Below are 23,316 nucleotides of genomic sequence, written 5' to 3'. Positions count from 1 at the left end.
ATTATGTGACTAGAGGTCTGACATTTCTCTGCTGTGAAGGAAGGAGCAGGGAACACTGTGTAAGAAAAAAAATGCTGAAGAAAGCAAAGTCAGAGAGAAACTCTAAACAGAGCTTCTCCTCTGGGCTGCATGTTCGATCTGAGCACTGCAATGGGTCACCACACAGACCCAGATGGCACTGAACTGTGAGCAAGGGCTGCTGGCTCTGCTCATGACCAGGAGGGTGGGAGCCAGGCTGGCACACCTGCAAACAATGCCTGCAGAAGAGGCAGGCTGGCAAGCTCTGCTCCAGCTCACTTCCATGCTCTGCAAGGGCACCTACTGCCTGGCAAAGGCAGGACACAGCTGCTTTTTGCAGTCATGTCTCTATCTCTTGGCCACTGCTCTCCCAGAGCCACGGCAGATCCTGCCTCTTCAGCTCTTTGAGCCCATAAATGCTGCTGGCTCAAAGGCAAGAGCACCAAGAGGCAAATTTCAGCCCAGCACAGCTGCACTTTCTGCCCACACGACACATTTTGGAGGAGGGAAAGGCAGTGTGGACACACTGCACAGACTCTTCCCACCTTGTAATCCTTTTTCACAACAGATTGGACATTTCCAGTTGAGGGACTGGAAAAAAGCTTTCCCCAAACAATAGCTGGAGGACAGATCCTGTAGAATGGCTGGCTGCCATCTCTGCCTGTAGCACTGACCATAGCAAAGCTGTGCCATACATCACGCCAGGGCTCCATGGGAATGACACCATCTCCTCTCCTTTCCTTTAACCACTGTGGGAGCTGAAGTTCAAATCTGTGCCATGCACTTTGAAACTGTGTGAGGGATTAATTTAGTCCCTCAAAATATTCCTGCCTTCCAAAGCACACAGAGCGAGCATGGCTCTCATTTAGTGCTCATGCTCCGTGAAGAGGTTTTCATGCTCACAGCGGGGAAGCAGGGATTGTTTTATTCAGAGCAAGCAAGAAAGAAAAGCACATCTGATGTAGAGCTGACAAAGGCTGCGATGAAGATGTAGTGCTGGGGAGGGAGGGGGATGGAGAAGCACTCATAGCATGGCTTTCAATTAGGTGCCCTATTTTGTTCACAGGAGTGGGGAGACATTTTAATGTGAACTGTTTTGTAGGCAGGTGGCGGTTGCACAGGACCAGTGCCTTCCGCCAGGATGCTCATATCTCTGCATGAAGGCAAAAGAGAGGTACCTTGAAGCAAATGTTAAATAATGAAAGCAGCCACACATGCCTATTAACAGCTGATGGAGCACCATTGCATCCATTTTCCTGGTAGATAGCTGCACTTTCAACCCCCTTTCACAATACAGGAGACGTTCATCACATGTGTGGCCCAGCTGTTCCCTTGGACTCCTCTTACATTAGCAAGACCAGGATGTGAGGCTTGTTTTCCATTAGCACATAGTTTTTCAGTGATTTAGAGTGGATTTGGCCTAAAACATGGGATTTAAGAAATCTGTTCTTACAAATTTGGTGGAAATCCTAACAGTGTGTTCCTTTATAGACCTCATGTATTTTGTGAGCTGTTGAAGACAGCCCTTGAGACCTGAAAATGTATTCCTTACGTGCTTCTATTCACAGTTTCTTTAGTACAGGCTTTCTTTGGATTACATTTCCACCACAGGAGCTCCATGGACACTGTGGTTGAATGGTTTGTTGTGATATGCTCTGGGCTTTGTCACTCTCATCACTTTGGCAGTGTATCTCCTTATGGATCACAGAGGTCTAACAAAGCAATTTACCCCCACCAGATGCCACGAGGAAAGGCTTTGAGATGAGGAACTGTTAAAAGCATCTACTTGGGCATAGTCCAGAGCTCCAGTCCAGCAGGGCAGTAGGTCAGGCAGCTGCTAGAGACAGCTGGATGAGCTGGTGGGGTGAGAGCCACTGGAAAGCAGCCACTCAGTGAAACCAAATCCCAGTTACATTCTCTGCACCCAGTACCGTGCCAGGGCCAGAGCAGCACTGTCTACCTGCTGCTGTCTGAGATTTCCTATGAAAGGCTGTGCCTTGAAGAAAGTCACTTCAGCTCTGTTTTAGAGCATTCTGGGGTGATCAGAACAATCCAACTATGTTATGCAAGAATATAGAAATGCCAGGTAGTTCATAACCTCTATCGATGAAAAGCAACTGCAACAGTGCAAAAGCACTGTCCAAAGTGAAGCAGTGGGTATCTTGGTGCATTCAACAGTCTTCCTGCTTCCTCACAGGATAAATCCTAGCACCAATTTTCTCTGGGAATTTAATTTGTCCTTAATTTCTCTTTGCTGTAGGTTCTTGGCTGTAAAACCTTTCTAGTTATACACTAGGAAAGGTAATCATAAGGATAGCTCATTAAATCAATTATTTAAAGAAGGCTGGGCAACTTCCATCTCTGAAAGTCTCAGGAACAAAATGCCTAATGAGGAATGTTTTCAGCATCACAGATCCTGCCCTGGTACACAAGGGTGAAGGAGTCATCTTGAATTCTCTTTCTACTCTATTTTCTCTCACTGACAACCATGCATCAGCCTGAGAGTTATTCCCAGGAATAACTAATATGTACTTAAAAAGCACCAAGAGATCCTCAGTGAAGACAATATGTCCCAGAAACTGCTGTATTTGTTCTCATTCCGTTCTTGGATTTGACTTACTGCATGTCATTGGTGCTTGTTTTTAATCCACACAAACAGCAGAGGGAAAGGCAAAGAGCAGCAGCAGGGAGTGAGCAGAACTGGATCAGCAGAGGGGCAGACATTCCCCTGGCAGAGCCCACTGCTTCTCTCACCTCATACCATACATCAGCTGCACTGCAACACCATACTCTGAGGATGGGATTCACCATTCTTAATTCTATATCTGGATAGAGATTTGTCTCTATCCAAGCAGCTCAGATCAGTTATGCTGCAGAATAAAACCATTCTCCTGTTTTCTGTGGAGGGACTATAGCTACAGGGTTCCACAGCAGTGCACTGAATGGCACACTAAGGCAGCATGAGTCCTTGCTGCCCAGTTCTGCCTGGGCCCACTCTGCCCATATTGTAAGTCCCAACTGAATAAAATTAGGTTTTCATAAGGTGTAGCATTGTGGCAAAACCATTGTACTTTAAGGATGCACAAAACACTCTGGAGCAGCAGAAGTCATCAAAACTAGTTACCAGTGTCAACACTGTGTGAAATCGAGGCCTGGCATAAATTTTCTGATGTCTAATGAGAGCTAAATAAACACTGCAACAATGTTGTCAGCAACCTGCAGAAACTAAGTGCCTCTAAGGCTGTCCTTCCCCAGCCAAATTTGATGCAATTCAGCCTCTAGGTTCAACGTGTGCACCAGTGTTACACAGCACAGTGGTGCTGCTTTGATTTCTGGTAAAATCAAACTGCAATGAGGTTCTGACTCTGGTGAAGTCAATCATATCTCTTTGTCCAGGAGTTTGCACAGGGCAAACCTGAAATGGTTTCTTTCCACATGAAGGGGACGCTGCCATCTGAGCTCTTTGAAAATGCAAGTACTTCCCTACCATGTTTTACTTTCCCATTTACTTGAGTGCTCATAAACCTATTGTCTTAATTCTAATAAGACTCCAGTGAGTTCAGTATAAATATCTTCTACTCATCATCTTACTAGAAGAGAAACAATAATAACTTCATTATCTCTTACGTAGGAACTAATTATAATTTTCTAGATACATAATCAATACTTGAAATCTGTTCTGTCTCAGAGAACAGTCTGTCAATATTTCATATGTTGTTAATAATTCATGGGTTTATTACACAACCAAACAGGAACCTAACTGCAGAAGGCCTCAGCACAAGAAAAACAAAGTGGACAAATGCAAAACCTGAGGGTATGAAGCAAGAGGGAGATGGATAGCTGCTCATGCACAAATAACACCACCAGCCTGCCCCACAACTCTGGCCTGTGAGGGCAAGGCTGTGTTCACAAGACAGAAGAGATGGCTAGAGAAAATAAATATGCCCAAACCCACAAAAATCCCAGAGTCAGTTAGAAGGGAGACTGACTTATTTCAACAATGATGTCAAAATATGTTGTTTCCAGTAGATGTGTGCATTAGGAGAGGAGGGATGAGCACTTATGCTATCGGGACGCAACCAGCATTGCATTGGCTTAGCTGTTCCATCAGCTCTAAATATGCAGAGATATAAATTGCAGCCCCTCTTCCTATTATTCCTCCTGTCTTATGTCAAACACTCATCAAACACTTGTTCTTTGTTGCTGCAGTGCCACAAGGGTTGACTCCATTGTCCATGTGCCTGAGCTCAAGTCACCCAGAACGGTGCGGTTCATAAGTAAGCCCTTCACTGATCATCTCAGGAGATATAAAGTCTGCCTAAAACCAACGGAACACATGGAAGCACAATCTCTATGATGAGAAAAAGACTAAAACATTGTTTTTTATGATCTCACTGGCATTTGAAAGCGCTCATCACCACCTTTTGAAGAGGAGAGAACCCAAGGAGATGCAGGAACAGAGTGCTCCTCAGGTCAGCCTGACATTTGTTGTCTCATGCGTGGGAAAACACTTTTCAGTGAAAATAAGATGTTACAGTCATGAGAGCTTGGAAGCAAAATAGGGAAATCGTTGGCAGTGATCCTGAGCAATTAGGGACAGCTGCCTGTGTGCTAGCACATGTGTCACAGGAGAATGCAGAGCCCACAGAAGAGATACAGTTCTTCTGGACCCTGCACAGAGGTGTGACAAAAGATGACTTCTGCCTCCTGAACTGCAGAGTTCAAGCAGGCACAGCAGTGAAAGCAAGGCTTAGCACTGCTTTCTTACTCAAAAAAGCCCAGCAGTGAAGGAGCAAATGCTTCAGTGGTGCAGGGAGCACACAGCTCCCATTTTCAAAGTGCTGCTGCAGCCTCCGGCACACAAGACCATCCTCTCCATCAGGCTGCTTCACTTTAATGAGTGCAGAATTAGGTATGTTGGGTTGGAGTGGCATGGTTTTGGTAACAGGGAGGGCCTACATGGATGGGTCCTGTGAAAAGCTGCTAGAAGTTTCCCTCATGTCTGACAGAGCCAATGCCAGCCAGCTCCCAGCCAGACCTACCAGTGGCCAAAGCTGAACCCATCAGTGATGGTGGTAGCATCTCTGGGATAACATATTTAAGAAGGGAGAAGGAAAACTGTGCAGCAGCAATCAGGAGAGAGAAGTGAACATATGAGAGAAACAACTCCGCAGACACCAAGGTCAGTGAAGAATGAGGCTGAGGAGGTGCTCCAGGCACTGGATCCACTCCAGCCCTTGGTGAAGATCATGGTGAGTCAGGCTATATATCTGCAGCCCATGGAGGCTAATGGTGGAGCAGATATCTACCTGCAGCCCACGGAGGACCCCACACCACAGCAGGTGGATACCCAAAGGAGATTGTGACTCCATGGGAAGGACACACTGGAGCAGGGTCTGCCCATGAGAGTAACTTGTGTGCAATCTCTCCCTGCCCTAACTCAACCCATAAGCCCTTTGTTACACTTTCTCTCCCCTGTCCAGCTGAAGAGAGCAGTGATAGAGCAGCTTTGGTGAGCATCTGCCATCTGGTCAGGGTCAACCTACCACAGTGGGAGTGCTCTGCACTCCCTAAGGCTGAAGGAGCTGGGGTTGTTTAGCCTGGAGAAGAGGAGGCTCAGGGGAGACCTCATTGCTGTCTACAACTACCTGAAGGGAGGTTGTAGCTAGGTGGGGGTTGGTCTCTTCTCCCAGACAACCAGAGACACAGTCTCAAGATGTGCTGGGGGAGGTCTAGGCTGGATGTTAGGAGGAAGTTCTTCACAGAGAGAGTGATTGGCATTGGAATGGGCTGCCCAGGGAGGTGGTGGAGTCACTGTCCCTGAAGGTGTTCAAGAAAAGACTGGATGAGGCACTTAGTGCCATGGTCTAGTTGATTGGCTAGGGCTGGGTGCAAGGTTGGACTGGCTGATCTTGGAGGTCTCTTCCAACCTGGTTGATTCTATGATTCTACCTTTTCTCTCCCTTAGCATTCATCTACACTTCATGAGGTGCCGGTTTGGCACGTCTGTAGCACAATCCCACGCAGAGTACTTTTCACTGCACGCTTGTCTCTTTCTTTTTGATTACGTTATTCTTTTTATATCATTATCAACTTTTTATAAGTGACTATAAAGTAGGTGCACGATAGTAAGTCTTCAGAGTAAGTAAATGGACATTGTGCTAAATGAGTTATGTCTTTGATGCTATTATCTCTAAATCAGCATAGATTATTCAGGCTACGGGCTTTTAGAATCGTAAGTGGCTGAGATCATTTCTCAGTTCATCATCCTATTACCCGTAATGAGAAAATACTTCTATATATGAAGATTACTCTTCCACAGATCCCTTGTGAACAATTCCCCAGGCACTAACAATATTTATTAACTCTTTTCTTTCTGCATGGAAGGGACCGAGAGAAACACAAAGTCCTTAAGGATTATCCCGAAGCGTTCAACAGCTCTGAATTGCTATCACTCTCCTGGGACCCCTTTAGCTCTGCACTTGCATCTCTAACAGCTTTTTCTTATTTCCACCTCTGCGGCTGCTTTTCTGCAGTATGTAAATTCATCTGCTGGTACTGAACCCAGAATGTGATAAAGCCTTTTGAAACTTCATTTCATTATTTCCGAGTGGCTCTGTTGGTGCTGCTTTTAAGTTTCGATTACATCAAGCAGAAATTTCACTAATTCTCCAGCCAACAATTTCTACTTACAAGCCTGACAAAGTGGCAGGGCCCCATCACTGCTCCACTTGGGGAAGACTCTCAGCACAGCCATGATGAAGCTTCCCTGTCATTCCTATATATTTTCACATTGCCACTGATTCATTTCCTTATTGCATAGTTAGAATTACCAGTTTTATTTGTCGGGCTGCACGTTTCTAAGAACCCATTTAATGCAGTTTCATGAGGCAGTTTTCATGGAATATAAACTTCAAATTCCAACTCTGGAGTAGAGGATTTCTTTCACCTTCCACTGAGTAATAGACAGGTCTGTAGAAAAATACCTACTTCTTCTGGGCAAGGTGAGATTTCAACATACCACATCTAGGAGCTAATCTCATCTAAGGAATGCCGATGTTCTTCCTGAGTTTGCTCCCATTGTATTTCCAGGACAGAAGTTCAGGCCTGTGATTAAATCATATAGAATCATAGAATCAACCAGGTTGGAAGAGACCTCCAAGATCATCCAGTCCAACCTAGCACCCAGCCCTATCCAGTCAACTAGATCATGGCACTGAGAGCCTCATCCAGTCTTTTCTTGAACACCTCCAGGGACAATGACTCCACCACCTCCCTGGGCAGCCCATTCCAATGCCAATCACTCTCTCTGCGAAGAACTTCCTCCTAACATCCAGCCTATACTTTCCCTGGCACAACTTGAGACTGTGTCCCCTTGTTCTATTGCTGATTAGGTCTCTAAAGCATCCATACAGTCCTCCTGCATGTCCCTCGCAACATCACTTTAGATCACCTTCTGCTAGCAGCCACAATAAGATCAATATCTGGCTTAACAATGAACGATTGGGCATCACAGAGGAGTTTCTCCAGATCTTATGCACTGCCAAGTGTGGGCTTTGCCACCTTTTCTTCTTTATTGCAAAAACTGCCAAATTAATGCCATATTTTCATCTGTTTAAAAGCACACTTCTGTGCACCACACATGTATTACATTTTGCAACAGAGAATGAAGCAAATGCAGGTTGAGTTGCTACACTTTTAGCAATTACACAAAAAGAAATTGGTACTTCCAGCTCCTGCCCTGCTCTGCTATTGTTTTCTTATTCTCTTTTCATGAAAAAACCTACCTGCACTGATTTAATTATTTCCTGTAAACAGTACTTATTGTAATTTGGGTCGTGGTGAGGGTTTTCTCAGAGATCTACACCTGCAAACAGCACATGATGTTTGCAAATGTTTTATCTCAGAATTGTTCAAATGGCTTTATGGGCAAATGCCAGCCTGGTTGTTGACAAGCAGCTCTTTCGTGGCAATTTATGACAGAATTTCTCTGTAGCATCACAAAAAAGTTGAAAGAGTCTCTTGTTAACACCGTGTCACACCAGAAACCCTAGGTATACTTGTTGCAGTCATGTACTTGTATAAAACTTGGGTAGCAAGAATGTAAAAATTAGAAAAGAAAGGTAGAAATGGGGGGGGGGGGAAGGAGAGAAGGCTGAGACCTAAAGAGAAGGCTGAATTATTTTACAGTTGCTTCCTGCATGATCTTTCCACTTTCATCTGCAGTATTTCATGTTGGCTGCTGGCAGAACAACACACCTGATTTAGAAGGACCCTGCATCCAAGCCAGTGTTATAGCCAACATGATCCATGTTCATAAAAAGCAGACACTGCCTCATTTTCCATTCTATCCCCATAAGATAATTTTCCATTATTCTCTACATATACTCCCATAATTACAGCTTGAGTACACTGCAAAATGCCAGCATTTAGGAAAACATCACTGGGACCTAGCAATCTCTCCCAGAAGATCTGCACCCCCATAGCTTTTTGCACACACACATGCAATGACGAAAGGTTTGGACATTAAGAAATAGAGGTTTTAAATTAAATGTGGGTGTTTAAACACATTTTACTTCAACCTGTCTTGTTGCACTGAGTACTTCAGATTCTTTGTAATATTAACCCTATTTTCTTCACTTAAGCAGGGATGGATAAAGCAACACATCTTGCCTTCCTTGACATAGGGGCAGAGATGAAACCACGCTCATGATACTCTAAGTGCTGTTGTTAATATTAATCACTGGGGGAGCAGAGAAAACCACAACAAAGTAATGCTGTGCTATGATGCTGCGTTCATTGAAATAACTAATACTATGTTATGTGCTTCATGACCATGGCTTCAACCAGCTGAAAGCCCTTGGTGAGCCCCACAACTGCTGTGCTTTTCACCAAACTGCTCTTCTATTTCAGAATCTATAAAAACCTGTCCTTGCACCGAGTTTTGCTCCAGTAAAATGTAGGTGCAGCGTGGAAGTTTAGGATGTTTGAGGAGAAAAATGTATAGCCATATAAGACCCAGGTCAAGCCCTGGAGCTTTGCTCAACAACAGCCTGGTCTTTTCAGAGACATTTCTGGGCAGTGAAGTTCCCAGCTAGAGGCTTTGGAAGGACTTGGATACAGCTGAGATGAGAAAGCAGACCGCACCGTTGTGCAATGGTCAGTATTTCAGTGAGTACATGGGATATGGGATACCAGAGCTTGGGTTTTTCTTCTTGTGCAAGAAAGTATCTTCCTAAATGGTAGAAGTACATTTTATTTTTTTTTACACTGTACAGGCATATAGAAGAGATCCCTGGGTGGGACTGAAGAGAATACAGTCCTGTTACATCCCTTCAAAGGATCCTTTCAGTCACAATAACCTAGTCTTGAGACTAATTTTTTTTCCTGAAGCACATTAGTGTTGGCTACTGAATTTAATGTGGTACATAAATCAGCCAATTTCACCTGCATTTAAGAGCCTGCATTATTTCACTCTTCTTGTGTCTTGAAGCCCTCCATAAAGCCCAATATTTTGTCTTAAAATAACAGCAAAAAAACCCTAGCCTTCCTGTTTTCCAGAAGAAATGTATTTTATAACTCCAGAATATCTAGTTTTATGACCATTATCCAGCCATTTAAAGTAAAACCCTTCTGGAAAAATAGCTCTGTCCCAAAGAAGGGGTTTTTAAATTGTGTTTTCCTATTTTTCATTGTTTAATATTCAGTTCAAGAAAAGCAAAGTCTACTTTTCAGTACAGACAGGCTCCCAACATGTGCTGCCAAAGTCTGCACTTGCCATTCTTTCGGTGGGAATAGCTGGTTTAGAAATGTTTACATAGTCTCAAAATTAGTTCTAAAATGAGCTGCAGTACCTATTTAAAAATAAAAGGATAATATTCTTTTAGAGAAACTAATTGGAAACTTGTTTTTTTGGCTAAAGTAGTTATTATTTCCATTACGACAAGCTGGAAGCAGATGAAATTCACCTTTATCTTCCCCAGCCTGGTGTCTCATACTATTTATTCAAACTGAAATTAAAACCTGACAAAATCCCAGTGAGGCATTTCACACCAGTTAAAGATTACTCTTCTGGAAAAGAACTTTTGTTCAACAATTTCATTATGGGTTTGTGTTGGGTTTTTTTTTTTAACAAATGTATTTATTATAAAAGGGTGATCCATAAATCAAAAGCTGTCTGTTCTTATAAATCCTCCCCCCCCCCCCCCCCCCCCCCCCATCCTCAATAATGTAAAAAAAAAAAAGCTTAATGTTGTACTTTTCACAGGAAACTAACGTTTTAAGGGGAAAATGACCATTGCTATTCATGCAATGGAGAGGGGAGCTACAGTACTAAGAAAACTGCCATGGGAAAAGGGATGCTCTGCAAGCTTTCAGCACTGAACTGACTTTCACTAGCCCTAAGCAAGGGCAGACTCCAGACGGTATATGTAAGAGAAGAGCAAAAAATAAGGCAGCAAACTTTGGTTGCTTTATGATGCCAACCCTGCTGTGCCAACCTGTAGCTCTGTGCCCAAGGAAAACTGAGGTGTCCTCGTTAGGCTTGCACAGGAGAAGGAGGGAACTTTGAGCCTACACATTTCATGGTTAAACCCAGAACAAAACAGCAGCTGGGTGTAATATTTGCCAAGGGCTATGCACACGGGTGTTATCCTTGGGTGAATTTAAAGCTTTGAGTCCTGGCCAGCCTTAGGCCAATACAAAGCAACGTGAATCAGCAGAGTGCGCTGCACAGCAGTGGTGTTGGGCAAGCATCACTTGCATATGGAAGCAATGGGGTGAAAAATTGTTTCCTGCTCTAATAACTAAAGGATATTAAGAGGGATGGGTTCAGAGGGGTGTGGGCTACTTTTCATATTTAGGAGAAATTTTCCAGAAGTGTAAAATGATAATTGCGTGAGGAAAGGGTGGTTAATAATTTTCCTTGTTAATTCAAATGCACAAAAGTTAATTGCTGCTTGGCAGTCTGAGATATACAAATTAGGAGAGTTTAATTCTGCTAATCCTCATTTTAAGTTGCAGAGTATTGAATATAAATATGATGATCTCACAAAGGGACAAATCCTGCCTCCACCAAAGCCAGTAGGAGCTCTGCCACTGACTTCAGACGGAGCTGGGTTGCATCCCAGGTGCCTGCTTTAGCTCTGCATTTATGAGTGAACTGGCTCAGAGAAAGGCAGACTAACACGATTTTTCTGGCAGAATATGGGCCAAAAATTCCCTGGAGATTCTGAAAAACTTTGGAAAACTTCCCCTGCACCACTATTCCATTCATGAAGCTATTTCTGTCTATCTTATATACCCTGCAGGAAAGGCTGAGTTTTCTGTGGTTTTCCATTTCCCATTTCATTGTCTGTCTGATTAAATAACTACAGCCAAAAATCCCTACAAAATCAAGGGCTATAATACAAACTGTGCCATTTGCATCCAACAAGTCTCCAACAAGCTTTACCAAACTCTCCCCTCTTTCCTGAATGCTACTGCCATCCCTTGTTGTCTTATACATCTCATTTGAGACCACGTAAGATTTTAACTTCTTCCTTCTGTGCACAAAGAAGAAAGACAAGCAAACTCACTGCCAGAGGCTGGATATTCTGCTTTGATGAAGGTGAAAATCTTGCTGTTGGCTTCTGTGGATGTAGGATGAGACTATACCTTATGAGAGAGGAAGGCTTCTGCCTCTCAGCTCATACATGCTTTGGACTAACTGTTGTTTTTGAACACCTCTACAATGATAATGAAGCTATTTATTCATCTCTGTAAAGTATCTGCATACCTGTGTAGCTGAGAAGTGTAATTTAAGGTTGATCAAGTGAGCAGGACAATCTCTTATGATGCAACATCTCTGGGCCAGGCACCCTGTCATCATTTAATCTAAATTCATGTGTACAAAGGATGTGAGATAAATAGTACAACAATCAGTCCAATCAGAAATGGATATTGCTTGGAAAAAAAAATATTTGGCTTGAAATTCTGCAAGAAAATCAATCCAGGATCTCTGCAGAACTGCCTATGAACATAATTCACCAAATACATTTGACGTGAGCCAAAGCTCTTCATCTTAAGTTCAGTTATCACTGACATTTCAGCTATTATTCATCAATTTAGAAGGAAAAGCAGAACCCAGATCGTTTGCAAAACGTGTATGGTATTTTCAAACACTTCTCCTGCTTTCCTGGTGATGATTATTATATGCTGCTCTAATTAAACAGATTAATTTACATCTCCCATCATGAGAGGATATGAGCACCAGCACACATTTATCTCGCTGGATTGCTTCCCTCAGTCAGTGTTCATAGCTGTGTGGCTGCAGCAGTAATTTTTTTTTCCTTAGACCTTCAAAAACGTAGAAGCAGAGATGCTCTGTGATTCCAAAAGAAATAATTTTGATGTCACAAGAAATGTCATTAAAACTACTGCAGTCTTTAAATAAGCTCCTTCTTGGGAGAATGGATTTTCAGCCTCTTCGCATCAGCGCTCGGCAGAGTAACTACAGAGAAGCTTTGTGCCAGTGTCCCTGTTACAAAATCCGTTTCTCAAGGGTTTGTAATTACAACGTGCCTATAAAAATTTACTTTAGTCTGAAACCTGGGATGTAGTTTTCCAGACAAGGGGGAAATATTGCTGGCTGAGCCTGGTTTAAATCAATTTTGAGTTTCAAGAATACAAAAATAATAAGGTTTGTGGGTTTTATATGCTTTTTCTGTGGTTCTATAACTCAGGAAGAAATCACTTTGTAGAATAAAGTGTCATATTTGTTTATAAAGCAGAGCAAGAGAAAAAATAACACAGATAAAAGTTCAGACTTTTTATAGTGGCTACTGAAAACTCTGAGAAAATCATTTTCTCAAAGAATTCCCCCATAGTGTCCTCACACACAAGCCTTGCCTTGAATAGATATGATAACACATATGGCAGGAACTCAGCAGGGCTGTGGCTCTCTGGAGAGCTATTTTAAGCAAGCAGAGAAATAAGGAATGGTAGTCTCTACATCAGATTTTGTGCATTGAGGCTGCCTCAGCGAGGACCAGTCTGCTTCATTCTTACAGCCAGGACACAAAGTCATCAACAGGCAAAGATGCAAAAAGCCACATTCCTGAGACACTCTGCCACTGTGCCCAAATGTATTTACATGGTTCTTGGGGCCAGCCACAGGTCTCAGATGTGTTCAGACAACACTGTCTTACAGCCAGCTAAGTGCAATAGGCATTGCCCAATTTTCCTCATTTCCACATTATGACAGTAAGAAGGAAGACAGTATGTGCCCTTATCAGGCCTGCTAATGAAAACATCAATAACTGGACTGCACACAACTGAGAGTCTCCATTTATATTGGCAATGCCAAATGTCTTGCAATATTTAGCCTTTGGCTTCTATCAATAAAGAAAATAATGCTGCTGCTAAACTGAAATATTGACGGCAGGAGCAAAGCCCAGCAAACAGACAGGAAACAAACCCAATACATCTTTGTGCAATAGTTTTCATTTCATTTGGAATTCACAATCAAGTCAGTTTTATCTAATTAAGCATTATTCAGTCTGTCTTTGTTGGCTCTTCCCTGTTGGACAGGATGTTCAACTTCCCAATATCCTACTTCAGTATCACACTGACAGGATCATTTTTCACACGACAAAGTCTGGTCTAGTTGACTGGCTGGGGCTGGGTGCTAGGTTGGACTGGATGATCTTGGAGGTCTCTTCCAACCTGGTTGACTCTATGATTCTATGATATTAAACCATTTTGCATACAGCAACCCAAAGCGTGGTGTGACACCAAACTAGCTGTTTTCTTTTCCTGAGGTCACTAAGGATGCCCTCCCTCCCTATTTGGCTGACTTCCTGAATATCTACATTTTTGCTTGCCCCAACGGATACTGATAAGATGTTGCAGGTTTGGAAATCGTGTTTGAATCTGTGATTGTAACCCTCCACTTTTTCCCATTAGCAGCTTCCAGCAGAAAGACGCAAGACATAGGTAGCTTTGGGGTAACCTTAGGGTGCACTAATAGGCAGTAGAAGTTCACCTCCAGAGTCTTGCAGAAATATGTATTTTCACAGGTGAGCTTTCCCTTCCATCTAAGTGAAGTGGTTTTAATTAGTTCAGTTAAATTATTAACTGTCTGGCCAGCACTATGCCTTCTTTAAAGTCAACCTCCATGAGGAGAATTGCCCTCTTTTTTGGTATGTTATTTCCACCTCACAATGCATCAGGTAATCCACTCACAAAATGATTGAATACATTTTTGTTTTAACCCTGAAGGAACATTTCTACAAATGTATTTTGTTCTTTCAAGTTCAGGCTTTTAGTATTACTGATTCAGATCTCAAATGCAAAGAAATATATCGAGTATGTGCGTGGGTATAAGAGGAAGTCTGTATATTTTCCACAACTGGCTGAAATCCAAATGTAGTCCTAAATCTTAAAGACATTCTGCCCATGACTCATCCTGGTGTAGTGTGATATAGGAGTGTGTAACTGTGTAGGAAAGGGTAGGCTTTAGTGAGAAGCACATAGCTCTATGCACAGAAACTTGGTTATGATGGTTTACATCAATCTAATGTTGTTCTGGACTTTAAAAGCTTCACAGCTATTGCAATTTTGAGAATTCTTGAAGAGATGTTGAACACAAGACAAATGTTTGGGTAAGAAAGCCTCAGCTTTCTCATTTTGTATCATGTCTGGTTTCCTAACTAGCCCTGCAACACAGTTCAGTCAATGGCTCAAGGAAGAGATGCTCCCCAGTGCTAAAAGCCGTTAAAGAGCAGATTTCACTCCAGATTTGGACTGAAAGCATCAGGGATTAGCCATGCAACCATGGTTTCTGCAACCATGCAGAAAAAGAGAGGATACAGGAGCAATGTCACAAAACTAATCACTAGGTACAGTCCCATGGCACGATGTAATCGATACACCATGAAACTTCACTGCTTATCTACCATCTCTTTTCAGTCTTTTTAAATGTCACAGAAACCTAAGCAGTTTGATTTTTCTGAGCAAGCTTTCAAAAATACATTTTTCTTCCATAACAGGATATTCCTCACAATCACTTCTGTGCCTCCTTTCTTCTACAGTTCGGCTGGCAAACCAAAATTAAAGCCATTAAAATTAAGCAGTGCTCTGCAATGGGCCATTGCAGGAGAATTCAGGAAGAAAATTAAAACACAGCTTGTGAGAAGGGTAGAACCAGATAACAGATACATTTCCCAAATGAGGAAAAGTGACATTCTCACTGGCCTTTTTTCCCAGAGCACCCCTCCACTGGTAGCTTTTCCCATTGTTTTACATTGCTCCATTGCTTTTCTCCTCCTTTCAAACCCTGTAGTTTCTTAGCCAGTTTTGCAAAAGGTCAGGGAAGTTTAGCAGTTCATCTCTTCTCTATTGTACAGGACTTTGAGATAGGGTTGGGTGTTTTTTTTTCTTTTCTCATCCTCATGTAGCTTGGAACCCATAAATTCAGTTACTTTCAAATAAGTTTCAGATAGGCATCAAGACTGTAAGGGACATATTAAAAAATAAATGGTTTGGGTTTTTTTCAGGGTTTGTCCAGGAGCATCCAGGACTCATAAAACTTTACCTGAAATATCAGCCTCACTTTTCACAATATTGCAGCGATGAAGAACTAGCTCAACATTGATTTATTGATCCCTAAAAAGACAGATATATAAGGTTATTAAAGCTAACACTTCAATATGTGCAAAATCTATTATTTGAACTTGTTAACATTCATGTGTTGGTTAAAAGTGGCTGCAAAAAAAAGACAAGGCAGACACCTCCCTTCTGAAACAACTGCTCATGGGTAAGAATTCAGCAGTATGCCTTTTCTGGTAAGTGTTGGCATCGAGGCTGGAGTCACTCAGAAGCATCATTTGGTCAGTTCCTCAAAAAATTAAGCCATGTAGAATCACAGAATCATAGAATCATAGAATCAACCAGGTTGGAAGAGACCTCCAAGATCATCTATTCCAACCCATCACCCAGACCCATCCAGTCAACTAGACCATGGCACTAAGTGCCTCATCCAGCCTTTTCTTGACTCCACCACCTTCCTGGGCAGCCCATTCCAATGGCAAATCACACTCTCTGTGATGAGCTTCCTCCTAACATCCAGCCTAGACCTCCCCCAGCACAGCTTGAGACAGTGTACCCTTGTTCTGTTGCTGGTTGTCTGGGAGAAGAGACCAATCCCCACCTGGCTACAACCTCCTTTCAGGTAGTTGTAGGCAGCAATAAGGTCACCCCTGAGCCTCCTCTTCTCTAGGCTAAACAACCCCAGGTCCCTCAGCCTTGCAGAATTTGTACTCAGTTTTTCCTACTTTGGTGTCTCTAGTCATGCTAGAGTCTTACCTATGTGCCTGGATTATTTGGCTGATTCTTTTTGCTATGCAGTTACTTGCGAGAATGGTATTTGAAAATCAGCCACGACTCAAAGGATAGATTTAAGGACTACTGTGTGTGCAGCTACATGTATCTGTTCAGAGGGAAGTGTTTCATTTTACAGATGTAAGTGAATTACTTGTCCTTTTCAGTCAGAGAAAGCAAGGTCCTTGTGGTCCTTCATTTTGAGCCCAGGAGAGTTTTCAATAATTTATTCACAGGCAGTGGGTTTGTGTTTGTCACATCACCTCAATTTTTCTAATGGGTTGCTAATGAGAGGTCAATTACTTATGGAAATTAGAAAATATTCATTGAGGAACTGTACTGAGGTAAAGTGTGCTACCTCATAATGTTATGATAGAAATCATTACAGCTTTGATGTTTTACTCTTTTCTACGTTACAGCTTATTTCCCACCCCACAAAATGGCCTCGAGATGATTTGGAAATGAGCATGAGCAGCTCTTCTAAAGATGTTATCGTATTGTATTTACTGTAATTGCAGGCACCCTTCTTTCTGCTTTTGTCATTAAAAGTTTGCCCTTGCATCAACATCTTGCTGTGAAATCTTCAAGTGATTAAAACACAGGAGTTAGGAATGCCAGATTTGCCGTGCTGAATCACAGAACTAATCTGTCATCTACCTGGGCTCTGTTTCCAGCAGTCACCTTTTATTTGGCATTGCTGGGGGGAAATGGATATCCTAGAGAGCACCTGGCTGGATGGATCATATCCAAACTGGTGACTGCAAAGGCTCCTCTTGACCCCTCTTTCAGGTAACCAGCACTTGCAGCACTGCGAGAAAACAGCCGGAGCCTGCAGCACTTCATCCTGACCCCACTGTTGGTGAACTCTGTCCCTGTCTTTTTAGTGAAAGGCCTTCAGGAATTGGCTATCAGACAAGAAGTGTTCATTGCACAATTCAGCTTCTTCCTGGGCACCTATTTTGCACTTTTTGAAGGTCTTGGATGAATAGTATAGGAAAAGAAGGGTAAGAAAAAAAAATAAAGGAGGCAAGACATACAGTAGGTTAGTTGCAGTTTCACACAATTAAATTTAGAGGCCAGGGATATAATTCACTGCTGAAATTCAGCTTTGCACTGTCATAAGTTATTATTTCAGAGCAAAAGCTGAACTGACCAGAGAGGGGAAAGTGTACAAGAAGAAATATAATTGGACTTCAGTATTTTATACTGCTACCCTGAGACTCCCACTGCTAAGCACTGTTTCAGAGTCTGACCAGGGTTAACACTGCAGTGAACAAACATAAGATCTCCCATATTCAGACCATCAGCTGATTCCATTTCCCCTGCAGGTGCTGTAAATCAAAAGCAAAAGACAGCCTGTTATGTGCATCTAGACAGCTTTGTTGGCCTTTCTTTCCAAACACTTTCTGAACACACATGTCTTTTTATGTGGGTCTCATTCACTTCAGGTTTCCTGTCTTGAATGCAGATTTAAATTGGGGAGGGAGGGGGTGAGAGTCAGAAACAAACAAAATTTTACACAAAAAACCAGACCTTGAGACCAAGCAGCTATCCAGAGAGGAGGAATGTGGCAGCTGGTTAAACATAAAACTGCATGTACTGTCACATGGATGTGATTTCTTAGAGTCTGGAGTATTACAAGGTCTTTGTCCCCTTAATACAGGGCCACTCTGGATGCAGGTGAAAACCTTGCAGCTATTTGAATGTGGTGTGTTGGAAGCCCATCATTTTGGTACAAATAAATCCATTGTGTCTATTAAGGGGTAAATCAGTTCGCTTAAACTACAGTTCTGCTACTTAGTATCAGCTTGGGTACCGCTCACACTTAACGTCTCTACTTCTTCCTCCCTTCCTATCTGCTTTGAAAGATAAACACAGTAACAACAACGAGGCGCCTGACTACTGACTGAAAGCAATACAATCCTGCACAGATCAGCTCTGTGATGGAATAAAGAGGAGAGCAGGAATCCAAGCACCTTCTCCTCATATCATAGCCTCTACATTGTCTTCAGGAGCACTTTTGTCAGGCACTGATGAAAGGCTGAGAACAAAGTGAGTAACATTTCCTTTTACTGCTTAAAAATTCTCAGCTGGTTTGCTATATCAAAAAGCTGTCTCTTTAAACAAATCACACAGTTAAAAATGCCAAGTTATAATTCAGGCAACTAACTCAGAAAATGACAATTTAATCAATCAGAGCCAACCCTCCTGAAAAAGAAAAAGAAATAAAACAGTCTTCAAGCTTTCATGCAATGCGAGTGGTTGGAACTATAAAAAGGTTCAATCACTGTAGAACAAGCCTGCAGCATCAATGTTTATTAAAGTCAGGGGAGCCATTTATTGACCTGGGAAATAGCAAAGCACCTGCAGCACTGCTGGATTGCATTTTTATAGTTAACAAATGGAAGGTGGTATTTTCCTTTTCTCTTTTAATTGTGATTCCATCAAATCCAGCCTCTCAGTTTTTAAAGGGAAGCAAAGAGAAGGACACTCCACACCCTTCTTCAGCCATTCTCTCTGCTCTGGCACCTAGAACTGGGATATATCAAATCACTGCAACACAGGATGAAATATTTAGTCTCACCCACGTGCCAGCAGAATGACAGGCTGGTGTCAGTGCTCCCCACCTCCACCAGGTTAGGGGATGGCAGAAGTTAGGGAGCTGCTTCTTTCTGTAATCAAAAAGGAATTACTGTATTTATTCACATAAAGGTCACCCTGCCACCGGGGCCAAAAGCTCTCAGAACGAATTGTCTTCTCCCAAACTGCCAACAGGCACTTTTCCCAAAGGCACCTTTTGCTTGGTTTGGAGACTTTGTAACTCTCTTTTGCTACAAGCATATTTTTGACGTGCACCTTTTCTCACTGCATAAATCGTAAGGCTATTAAGCGTCAGCAATGTGAACTGTGCTTACAGAGCTGTGTTAATCAAATTACAGGAGTTTGGCTTCTGCTTCCATTTCATTCCCCATCCACAGGAAACCTTGGGGTCAACCAAGGAGCACAGGGTACAGATTTAAAGCACTCTGCATATGTCGGCTGCCACCTAAGCCCGTGCCAACACCAGAAAAGGGGACTTCAAAAGCTAAGAGGATGAGTCAGGGCAGTCTGAGCTGACACACTAAAGCCAAGAGCTGTAGCTAACCCATATCCTCCATGGATTAGGTACAAAGCAGGCTGAGCAACGCACACAGGCCAGCAGGTTACTCATGCATGCATTAAAGGGTAATGAATATTGTAACAAATCCCCAGTCACATAGGACCTTACCAGTTGTCAATACACTGCATACATTGGCAGCTCAGAGCTTGGTGGGAGCAAGAGAGATGAAAAGCGAGTCCTCCACTTCAAAACTGCGCCTCTGCCACTTGGAGAATTTCACACCATCTCCGTGTGGAGCGTAGGGGATGAAATTGCCTTTCTGATCCCACCCAGTCATACACAGCACTTCACACTTTCCTTTCAGGTTTGCAAACAGACCTCTGGCAGCTCTACTTCTCATAATATCCGTACTTAAAACATACTGGAGGAGTTTGACACAAATTAATGACTCACCTGTCATACTGTACAAATTTTGATATTTGCAGGGGGGAAAAAAAAGACTTGGAGTATTTTGAGAGCTGTGAAAAGCTGCTTTAGAATGCAAAGACAGCTCATAAAAATCGAGTCAACTGATAGGCTGGTGTAAGGTTTGAGATCCCCCTTTTGTGTCAAAATCACAATTTGTGAGAATATGAATAAATAAAATGTTAGAGAAACAGTAACCTGAGCTTTCCCTCAAATTAGATCCCACTGGCGTGAAATTAGTTCACAGCTGTCACTTGCGTTGCTCCAAGAGAGACTGCTTCTTAAATAATGTTAATGACAACTTTGATTTGGCTTCTGTAATTACTAGAGGGAGAAGGGACCGCATTTCCTAGGACAAAAAGTCTTTTATCTGCTTGTTTAATGTACACTCTTTGATGAGATGGAGCTGCTTTCCCCCGAGTTATTTCCCTGAGCATTTTTTGTTTGAAAAAGAAATGGATCTCCAGGTTGAAAGCAGAACTGCCACGCAGCTGTCAGAGCTGTGGGAGAGGTGTCTAACTGTCATTTTGCAATGACCCTTGGCTCTTCTCTAAATAAAGCATCTCTCCTACTTCATCTTCTCACTCTCACTCCACCACACAAGCAGGCCTATTTACAGGGCTAGGTTCTTCCCCGAGCTGTCTCCACCACCATCAGTAAATCATAAAAATTTCTCCTCTAATCAATGCAGTGTCCTCAGATTTAGCAGACAAAATAATCTGGTCCACGAGACAGCTACAAACTCCCCATCCAGTTCAAGCCATGGGAGATGCAATCCAAAAATTTCCTTCAGACTTTTTTAGTGCCAAAATAGATCAAATTCTGTGGCAGCCTTTTTACAGTCTCCAGTTTTGTAAATAAACATCACGCAGCCTGTACTGTCTGTACTGCAAAACACTTCTCCCTCCCTGCTGAGGTGGGTTGTTAGCTGATGTGCTGACACTCACAAGACAAACTCTGGCAGCATCTCTGTGCAAGCACATGGTGTGGCACCAAGACACAAGGTGCAACGGGGCTGGGGCTGTGTATCCTGAGCTCTTGCTCAGTAGGGAGCACCAGGAATAATACTCGTGGTTAGACAAGTTGAAAACCCCTTGCACTTTCCCCTCCCAGTCTGACACCACATAGTGTTGTCAATTGTTAGACTCAGATCCCAAAGGTAGGCAGCATCATGCTCCCTTACACCAAAGGTCTCAGGCAGCTGATGTGTGCAGTGGCTGCATCCAAAAAAAAAACCAAAAAGCTGTGAGCAGAGTCTGCTGAAGAAGGGGGCTGCAAAAATTGTCAGACTGGGTACTCCGCAGGCAGAAGAGGGAGACAGGAGCAGCTCTCACAAAGAGCACCAAGCAAAGCTGGGCATGGCCCTAGCTCAGTGGCTGGAGAAGTGCTGATGGATGTGCAGTAATGTATTTAGAAGGAATCATTCCAAGTACGTTTCTAGACTGTAAATTAGCTGAAGCTGCTCAGAAAAGGCCCTGAGTGACACTGAAGGCCATGCAATTAAATGCAGGGCTCTGATTTGCAACGACCAACAAAAAGCAAATACATTATTAGAATGCACAGCTAAGAGAAAATAACACCCCAAAAATGGTGAGATTAGGGCTGAATTAGATTAATTAACAGCTTTCCCCTATTGGTTTGCTTACTAAAATTCAAATATATTTGTTCTTGGGTGAATATTTGCATTCATAAAACTGCAAATTTCTTCCCAGCCTTCTTTTATTGGGAAGGGTTGATAGCAGTTAATGAGAAAGTGAACTGAGAAGAATCTAAACATGATGGAGCTAAATGAAGCAGGGTAGCTCGCACATACACACACACACACACACACACACACACAGAGCTATCTTGCTGGTGCCTTGAGTTTCAGAGCAGCTTCAACTCATTTCCAAAGCCTGGAAATGAAAGCACCTTGCTTATTTGAAAATTAAATACCTCCATGCAGTGCTACGACTGCCAGCAGTGTGCCCAGGTGGCCAAGAGAGCCAGTGGCATCCTGGCCTGCATCAGGAATGGTGTGGTCAGCAGGAGCAGGGAGGTCATTCTGCCTCTGTACTCTGCACTGGTCAGACCACACCTCGAGTACTGCGTTCAGTTCTGGGCCCCCCAGTTTAGGAAGGACATTGAGATGCTTGAGCGTGTCCAGAGAAGGGCGACGAGGCTGGGGAGAGGCCTTGAGCACAGGCCCTGTGAGGAGAGGCTGAGGGAGCTGGGGTTGTTTAGCCTGGAGAAGAGGAGGCTCAGGGGAGACCTTATTGCTGTCTGCAGCTACCTGGGGGGTGGTTGTGGCCAGGGGGAGGTTGCTCTCTTCTCTCAGGTGGCCAGCACCAGAACGAGAGGACACAGCCTCAGGCTGCACCAGGGGAGATTTAGGCTGGAGGTGAGGAGAAAGTTCTTCACTGAGAGAGTCATTGGACACTGGAATGGGCTGCCCGGGGAGGTGGTGGAGTCGCCGTCCCTGGGGCAGTTCAAGGCAAGGTTGGACGTGGCACTTGGTGCCATGGTCTAGCCTTGAGCTCTGTGGTAAAGGGTTGGACTTGATGATCTGTGAGGTCTCTTCCAACCTTGGTGATACTGTGATACTGTGATACTGTGATACTGTGACTCTGCCTTGAAGCAGTTTTGGCTCCATGTTTCCCTTCACATTTGTGGTCATTTTGACCCCCTGAGCTTAACTGTATAATAAGCATCCCTGGATGTGGATAATTCTTCCTCCTCCTTTCTCACTGCAGTCAGGTTCTGCCCTTCATTATATGTTCCTGTGGACTCTATTAGAGCATAAATCTTTAGAGTTCTGCAGGCTTTGACCTACATCTTGCATATATGGGAACTTTTCTCCTCAAATTGTATTCTGGAACTCACCAGCTCATTAAAGTTTTGAGCACTGAACCCTCATTCTTATTGCTTTATCGCCTGGTTTATGTGCCAACTGTCAAAACAGGCATCAAAAGCCTGAATTTATGGGGATATATGCAGAAATTGTGGTACCTGCTTGTGACTGTGAGTCAGCTGGCAATTTCCTACCAGAATGTCCTCCTCAGCTACCAGAGGCCAGCCTGGCAGCCCAGGGACAGCACTGCCAGTGCTGAATTCAAAGCTCACAAATCAGAGATTGGAAGCTCTTTGTAGTACCTCAGAGTTTAAGTGCTTTCAAGTTGCAATCACGTTTCACCACGTTGTGTTTCTTTCAAGTGGAAATCAGGGATTTAAAGGAAAAACTAAAGGAACAACTCGAGCGGTTTCCAAAGGCCGGTACGAGACAGATGCTGTACTCTTTCTCACTTTCAAACACCAGAAAACTACAGACGAAGCCACAAGGCAGCTGCACTGCAGAGTACGTATGTGTTGATAAGAAATCTCAGGTTCCTCTACTA

Source organism: Pogoniulus pusillus, chromosome 20 (assembly GCF_015220805.1).
Source record: "Pogoniulus pusillus isolate bPogPus1 chromosome 20, bPogPus1.pri, whole genome shotgun sequence".
Lineage (NCBI taxonomy): Eukaryota > Metazoa > Chordata > Aves > Piciformes > Lybiidae > Pogoniulus > Pogoniulus pusillus.
The sequence above is the reverse complement of the archived record's forward strand: the minus strand, read 5'-3'. Positions refer to the sequence as shown.